This window comes from Bombus impatiens, unplaced genomic scaffold, assembly GCF_000188095.3.
Source record: "Bombus impatiens unplaced genomic scaffold, BIMP_2.2 scf_0080, whole genome shotgun sequence".
Lineage (NCBI taxonomy): Eukaryota > Metazoa > Arthropoda > Insecta > Hymenoptera > Apidae > Bombus > Bombus impatiens.
The window spans coordinates 1,024,131-1,032,513 of record NT_176499.1 but is presented as its reverse complement, the minus strand read 5'-3'; positions in this window follow the sequence as shown (position 1 = coordinate 1,032,513).

The window sequence follows — 8,383 nt, the reverse complement described above, 5'->3', positions numbered from 1 at the left end:
GAATACTACAATACTAGCGGGATATTACTAGCGTCGGAGACATTTCGTTGCATCGAGAATTTCAATCCTTCCGACTAATTGCAAGAATCGAGATGTAACTCGGGAAATCGGTAACGACCGATGAACTCAGTTTCCAACTATGATCATCGAACAAACCCTATCTGTGTATTTCGATTCGACCAATGGACGACGGAATCCTTGTCGCGAAATATCCACTTCTATATCCGCGATAGCTCGTGTAAAAACTCTTGCTTTCCTTATAATTAGTACAAAAATAATTGGGCGATTTAGCAATTTATCGAAGGCTCGAAAAGATTCCGGAAAAGCTTCTTTTTCTCTCGATACTCGTTCAAACTTAATCTCCAACGTCTGACAAAACCACAAAACGAATCACGTGTTTCTTTCCAAATTTTTCTGACATTCTTCTCGAGCCTTCCAAAATATTCAACAATGTTCTTTACGGCTTTTTTTTCTGTTTTTTCTTCTTTTTTTCGTCATTTTATATATCGTTAAACGGGATCCAACAACGACTTCATGCCACGATAAAGACGGATCGTTAATTCCTCTATTTAAAACCGTCTTCTCGCTCTAATATGCTCTACCCGATCTACCGAATACGAAGCAAAAACAAAAGAAATTCTTCCGATTTATATGACGGAAATGTATTGTCATTATTGTGTATTACGGCTGTTTTCGGTTGCGTGAATAAGGAACACATGCTTATTACCATTCGGATAGTACACCAAAAGACAACAGTAGTTGCATCGAAACAGGACGTAGTAGCAAAACTACGTCGATGCAAGGGAACGATAAAGAAAAGATTAAAAACGATAGGATACGATACGAGTATCGTACGTATAGAAAGAAAGCATAGACGACTAATTGTTGAAACCGTTCTAAGCGCGTATTTTCCAAAGTATATCTAAAAATAGAGAAAAAAAAAAAACAGGACAAGATTGTGGCCGGTGAAGAGAGAAAGAACAGAGCGGTGAAAAATAAAAATACCAAAGATCTAAGATGACAGATAGCCCGAAGATTTTTCGAATTCGAGGTTCCCTCGAGAACCGAAACTCCTCGTTCGCCCTCGCGGATTAGCTTTAGGATTAGATCCGGAGGTTGTAAGAATTTTCCTTCAGGCCCTTTGATTAACGGCTGTGCCGGCAGATTGGGAGGCCACGTGGCGGTGGTTGATATGCGCCTTCAAATTCCTCTCATACTTGGAACTAAAGGCGCAATGGGGGCAATTAAAGGAAGGCGCCATGCCACATTCGTATAGTAAGTGCCTCTTGAGTATGTAAGCATTTTTGTAGCTCTTGCCACAACGTGAACAATTATGTCGACGATCGATCCCGGACACGGAGACTGTACCGATCGGCCGGTTGTTGTTTCTCCCAGGATGACGAGAGGGGCAATGAAGCCTTGCGCGTCGTTGAGGCGTCAACGGGGCCGGTACCTCGTTCGCGGAGGATCGCGAAACGCGTCTCGTCCCCTCAGAACTCCAACCAAGACTCGCGAAGAAACCTGAAATCAATCGAAACAAACGTTTCGAACGGTCCATTAGTGGCTGCCCTATCGTATAGACTGTCGTCGATATGTTCGTTGCACGATTGCTGTTTACAACGGCGAGGGCCATGCGATAAAAAGAAAAACATTCAAGTTTTCAAGCTTAGCAACAACGAGCATGTCAAGGGGAACAGGATCAACGGGGGGAATGATTACGTTCTCGTAGATGTTCTTCTTGCACGGGCTACTCTCTATATACGCATCCTGGTCTTCGATGATACGATACGCTTCCAGGGCAAATTGCGCCAAGGTGTTTCCCGGCAAAGGAAAAAAGGAACAGGACTTTCAGCCGTCTCCGATGAAACTACTCTTCTTTCGTACCTCGAGCATTTCTCTTCTGCTTACTCCGTATTAGCTCCATTCTTTTTGCCCATACCTTGTCCGTGCTTCCGTTCATGTACCGCACATGTTTCGTATACGGATCGTCTATGTTTCCACGTGACCTCTGGTATTCGCTCCAATCCAATTACTGTCCTGAAACACTCAAGCAACGTATCGATTAATAAACACGTGTATGTATATACGGGTTCGTTGGTTTTCGCTGATGTTGACGCCTTCGAGAAACAAGCGACAAGTTGCAGCTTGTCCTTGGGATAATCGTAGTTTCTCGTATGATTTCTTTGTCGGTGGTTCCTTCTTCTCGGAAGATCATCTCCTAGGCGGATGGAACAACCGGCCCGGTCACCTGTGGAAAACGAAAGCAATCAGTATGAGGAAATTACGCGTTTCTCACCATGTTCTGCTCTTCCTGGGTACGTCGAACAGCACGTCACCACGATATCGAAATCGTTGCCGCCAAACCAACCCACGAACACGTGCGTCATACGTCGTGGTAGCGACGAAATGAGCGAAACATGGAACTCGAAGCATTTGCCTTTCTAGACTTTATTTTGCTCTAAATCGAATACAAGGCTCTCTACAAATTGACAAAAAAAAAAAAGGAGGGAAACAAGCATTTTGGAATGTTCGACAAATCGAAACGATACGTGTACAAAAAAGAACAAAATGAAAAAAAAGCACAGTGTGTAGAAAATAGGAAATGAACGATCGGCCAGTGAATGGAGTCACGCGATTCGACACAGGCGACGACATAGAGATACGCATCATATCCGTATACATCGTTGGAATCTTGTGGCAAACGGAAGGGCAACGAAGAAGAGTCACGATTTTCCGATCCACCGACCGATTGTTCTATAAATTTCACAAGCAAGCGATTTTTTTCGCATAGTAAAACGAAGCGGGTAAACGGCGATGCGTTACCGGCTTCCGCTTTATCGTGGCTACGTTGCGACGTCCGTTTCCGCTTTTCACGACCGATTTCAATCTCGGTGCAGCGCACGTTCGATTGTTCGTGTGCCGTACACCTTAGGTGTACGTGCGTTTACATGCATGCGGATTTGTCGCGAGAGAACAAGCAAAAAAATTATCTAGAAAGAATATTCGTTATCATCATAGCGTATTCGTTAATAATTATTGCTCTCTAAATAATATTAATATAAAATGGAGACAAAAATGTGTAATAATAAATCATCGTTCGTTGGCAAATACATGGCGACAAAGAAATTACGATTACAAATATGTTTTGCGTTCGAGGCGCTGAGCGGAAGTTATAGTTGCGTTATTTATTTTTACGTGCTCTCTGTTCTTTCTCTTGCATACACGCTCATACATACACTCGTACGTGAATTTGCTCTCTTGCTCTCATTTCCTCCCTGTGCTGTCTCTCTGATATTAACGGTTGCTTTCGCTCGCACGCTCATTTTCTCTCTCTCTCTCTCTCTCTCTTTCTCTCTCTCATTCTCTCTCTCTCTCTGTCACTAACCATACAGTCCGGTAGCGGTGCTTGTACTAATTATAAGAATATCGTAGTTGATGTCGAGCGCGAGATTCCCTTGGTGCGGCGCAATGAATTTCATTCGCGGCACTGTATAATACTTTTGTCATAGTTTGGAGAATTGTTTCGATTCGATGTACGTTCATGTGAAAGAGAAACGGTACAGAACCAAGGGATGTCTCGATCTCGATATTTTCCACGCGGCCTCGCTCCACGTGCGGTAAATTCGCTATTATTTATTACAAATAATTGTACTGTGTAATTAAACGCGAACGAACGAAAGAAATGTAAAGGAACGCGAGTATAGCCGTTACTAAAACGCTATACTCGTTACTAAAACAAAAACAAATATATAGTGATAAAAAGGAAAAACAAAAGAACAAGGAGAAACGTATAAGAATAAATAGAAACCGAAGTAAAATAAAGACATGGGAATCACATTGCGGTTGTTAGGAATCGAGGAAAAAAGGAACAAATGTGTAACGCGTAAAGGATGGTAGTCACTATGTATGTATATGGATCGACAACGAAGATGAGTACGTCTTAGCGGATACATTGGCAGTATAAAGGCGAGTGATCGAGATTAAATTCTGTTTCCTTCGGCGTAAATAAATAATTTCTAAAAAAATATCACTGGTCTCAAAAGGGTCGGCGAGTGTCACTCGTAAATGGTACATTAACTCGCTGTATTTTTCGACAGATTCGTCCTTCTAACCTTATTTGCATAATTAAAAGCATTTCTCTCAAAAGGAAGTCAATGCTTCTCTACCGACCCACATCTTCAATCACATCTTTAAATATACCTTTTTTTTAGAGATACTATATTTTCTAAAGATACATCTTTTTTTAAAACAGCAAGTTAGGGGATGAATCCATCGAAATTACGCGTCAACTGGTTTCTCTGTGCGTGACACCCGGCCGATAATACCGTAGAAATTCGTTCACAGCTGGATGCGCCCAGCGCCTCTTGATTTCTTTTCTTTTTTTTTTCCTCCTTCTTCTATCCTAAAATCTAAGTGTTACATGAAGGCACTTAACACAAGGCTCTCTCGGTTCAAAAGCTATACACACTTCCCTCGGTATTATCATGTCTCGTGACGCTTTTCGTTCGCTTCGCTCTCGTTACGCCATTCCTGCTTTCATTATCGCTCCTTCCATTCTTTCTTTTCCTTTCCTGTTCTTTTCTTTTACACAGTCCTCGAACGTACGTTGCGCAAACATACCAAGAAAATGTATCGACTAATTCCGCTAAGTCGATTAGCGCGCAGTCACTCACATCGTTTCTATTCTCACATTTTCTTTTTTTTTTTTTTTCTCGTCAATAATCACAAGACCGTGGTCCGCCAAGAAATAATCGTGGCGATTTTCGGAGAAACTTGACAAACGTAACGTGTCTTTTGAAAGATAGGTGTAACGCGAACGAGTATATCGCAGTGCCTGACTGCTGTTCATAAACTTTTACTTATGGTATAGATTCCTTTACAAGTGATTGGTAGCAGGACGTTGTCAATACGATCCTGATATAAGGATAATCGACAATATCCTTCTTCCTTCACTTTCTACACTAAACGCTTCGTTTCATCCCCTCTTATCTCGCGTTCGCGTTCCACCCCGCTATCTATAATGTAATACATTCACACGTGTAACTGTCTTTCGAGTGGAGAGCCGAATTAAATATTTTCAAGCATTCGATTAGACTCGAAGAACACTGGGTAATTAACGATAAAAGTACGGATCGTCGCGTTGCGAGCAAATTTTTAAACATAAGATAAATATAAAATTTTCTTTTAGACAAAGAGCTCGCGAAACGAATATGCGAGCAATTTTCTGTTATACAGAACACGCAGTCTCGTAATTCGTTTCGTTTGTCTCTTTTTAAACCCGTGTTCTGAGTTTACGCAAGTTTTCGACGTTGCCTGTCCATAAGTATCTTTTATATAATTCTCTTCTCTATCTTCTTAAGATCTAAACGCGTTCGAATTTTGGACGCGATGCGCCAAATAGATGTTTCAACTGTTTCTCGCGGGTTCACAGGCCTTCCCTTTTTACCTATCTTTCCCTGAAATTTTTCATTGCGGAAAATTAACAATTATTTTCTCTCCTCTTTCCTACCATGCACGTCTGTACGATAGAACGCCATACGTTTACCTCGCTAATACCTTTCGTCTCTCTCTCTCTCTCTCTCTTTCTCTCTCTGTCTCTCTTTCATTGGCATTGTTTCATGTTCGTGCACACCACATTCGTACGCGTCACGCGTAACAAGAGCAACCGATTCGTCGGAGCTAGTACGGCTGAAGAATGTTCACGAATTTAGACAGATATTTCGCCCAAATGGAAACGAATAATAAAGTTTTCGATGGGGCGTCGCCAGATTGAACAGGCAACTTTTTGGCTCTTATTTTCTTTTCTACAAACTTTCTCTCTAACCACTTAGTTTCCCTTTAAAAAGCGAATGCTTTGCAATCGAATCTTATCTCTGAAATTCCGTTGCCCGAGGTATAATAATAGGAATACAATAAGTTATACAAAAAATAAAGCACTATACATCATAAATTTCTGGATAATATGGTTGGTCGCGCTCTTCCTAAATTGCCCTATCCCATATACCTAACTGTATGAATTTTTTCGATCTATGTTTGCCGAAACTGTTCTTCTTCTTACGATTAGTTTATTTTCTCGCAATAAGTGCCGCGAAAAAAAGAAAAGTTTCTGCCCTCGAAACATCATACGAATACCAATTACGCCTAACATATAATAAAAACTATATAACGTAAATATTTTCTTCACTTTTCTTTGTCTTATCTTTTTATTCACTGGTTTATCTTTAATAATATAAATGTCGTATGATCGAGGAATTCCTTCGCATCAAAGCGTTAAGCAATTTCTTAACAGAATTCCTATCGGCAAACAAAATCTTGATAAATTTTGCAACATCGATCGTACGGAATTTCCGTGAAATTTTCGATAATAGACGCGATCCATCGCGAGGTAAATACATATAATCAAAACTCTGTGGAAGAGGCGAACGACAATTACCACTGGTAATTCGAACCATTAAAAACATTCTCTTGTTTTAAATACATTTTAATGCCGAACTATAACATAAAAATATCAAAATATTTTTTTCTTTTAAGCTGGACGTTATTAAATTCCATTCATTCGATACCATATAAAAATACTTCCGATTTCAACAGTTACTAATAAATGGAGCCCATATTTTTTAAACGATCGTACCCCGTCCAAGTACGGTTTTTCTACTCTTCTACGCCTTTCGAAACTTTAACGATTTCAAACTCTCTGGTGGTAAAAGGACCAAATAAAAATTGTTAAAAATTATCAACGTCGCGTTTCATTTCACCGTCCCTTGTATAAATACTATCTCGATATCTCAAATGTCGAAAATCATCGACTTTTACAATAGGATCATATTTTTCAATTGCTTTTGGTTAGAGTGTTCCCAATCCCAAACCGACACCCAAAATAAAGAAAATTCAAGGTATTCTAACTTTGCTTACCTGCGTAATGAAAACTTAATTATAAAAAACAAAAAAGAAAAAATAAGTAAACAATTATAATAAACCCAATTATAATGCGTAAGACACGAGTTAGATAGACCTGATTAAAAGCAGTAATAATTAGCACGAAGGATAACTTGTAAAGAAGCTAATCATTTACTACGACGACTCCCTTGTGTATCCATATGATGTGTTCGTGTATATGTGCGTGTATCTCTCTTTCTCTCTTTCTTCCCTGTGTGACGATGCGTATGTAAGTGTATGTGTATGTATTGTTTACGTACATGAGCACACACAATGCTTCTGTCTATTTATTTCAAAAATTTTATCCCCTCTTTTCTATCTACCCTTCCTTTCCCACTTTTTAATCGCGATATCTTTATATTACTATATATACGTTTTTTTCAGCTTTTTTTTTAAATGCTTTGAAACTGACGGCGATCCCGAATTACATGGTTCTCGCGACATTCATTGTTCTTAGGATTGCAAACGTTTCACTTTTGCCCTCTTCATCGTCTTTTCCCATATTACTTTGCTTTTTCGTCAATCACGATCGACGCTTGCAATAGTTGAGCAAAACGATTCCAGGAAATTTCAGCCGTGGAAAATGCCATGCTAATAAACCATTTAATATTTGCGTTTCCTTCTTGACAATCGCTTGAAAGGCACATGTAAATGAACGGATTTACGTATGCTGTTATCCCAATCATCCCGCTGTCGTTTTTCAGCTTGATCGATCGATTAACTTACGGAAAGTGTTCAGCAAGAGCTTTCGATACGCGCGTTTCACCATCGAGCGAGAAACGAGAAAAGCCGAGTGCAAAACTTTTCGAGAGAGAAGATGAAACAAATGAAACAGGAGCAAGTCCAGGTATACAGGTATATAATCGATAAGAACACACGATAGAGATAATCGAACGCAAGATTCTATGTTTTAGAATCTAGAAAGATTACTAGCGTGGTCATGTTCAAGCTGACATTGGAAACGAGCGAATAAATCGATTATCCGCAAATTTTGTCACGATGATACGAATAAGTACCCCCCCCCCCAAAAAAAAGGTAGAAAACGTGACGTATAATTGCATATAGACGGATTCGTTTTTAGGTTTTGCAGGGGAAATGGTGAAAAACGGCGCGTATCATCCGCTCAATATTTTGTTCTATGCCCGTTGCTCTTATTCTTCGCGTCAAACGGTCTCTAGCGTTTGTTTCTTTTCATTTCTCTTTTTTTCTTCTTTATCGCGATCGTTAGTACCACTTTTATCCAGATCGAAAATCCTCCACGCGATCTTTACCCTTTCACGCAGACGCACACTCACTCTTTCACTCTTTATTTCCATTCGTCTTGCTCACAGTTTACCAGCTTCTTACCAGAAACTTCGCTCTATTATTTGTTAATATTCGTCCGGCTTGGCCGACCACAGATTCTCGCACGGAGAACGCTAAGGCGTCTCTTCGTTTTTTTTTTTTT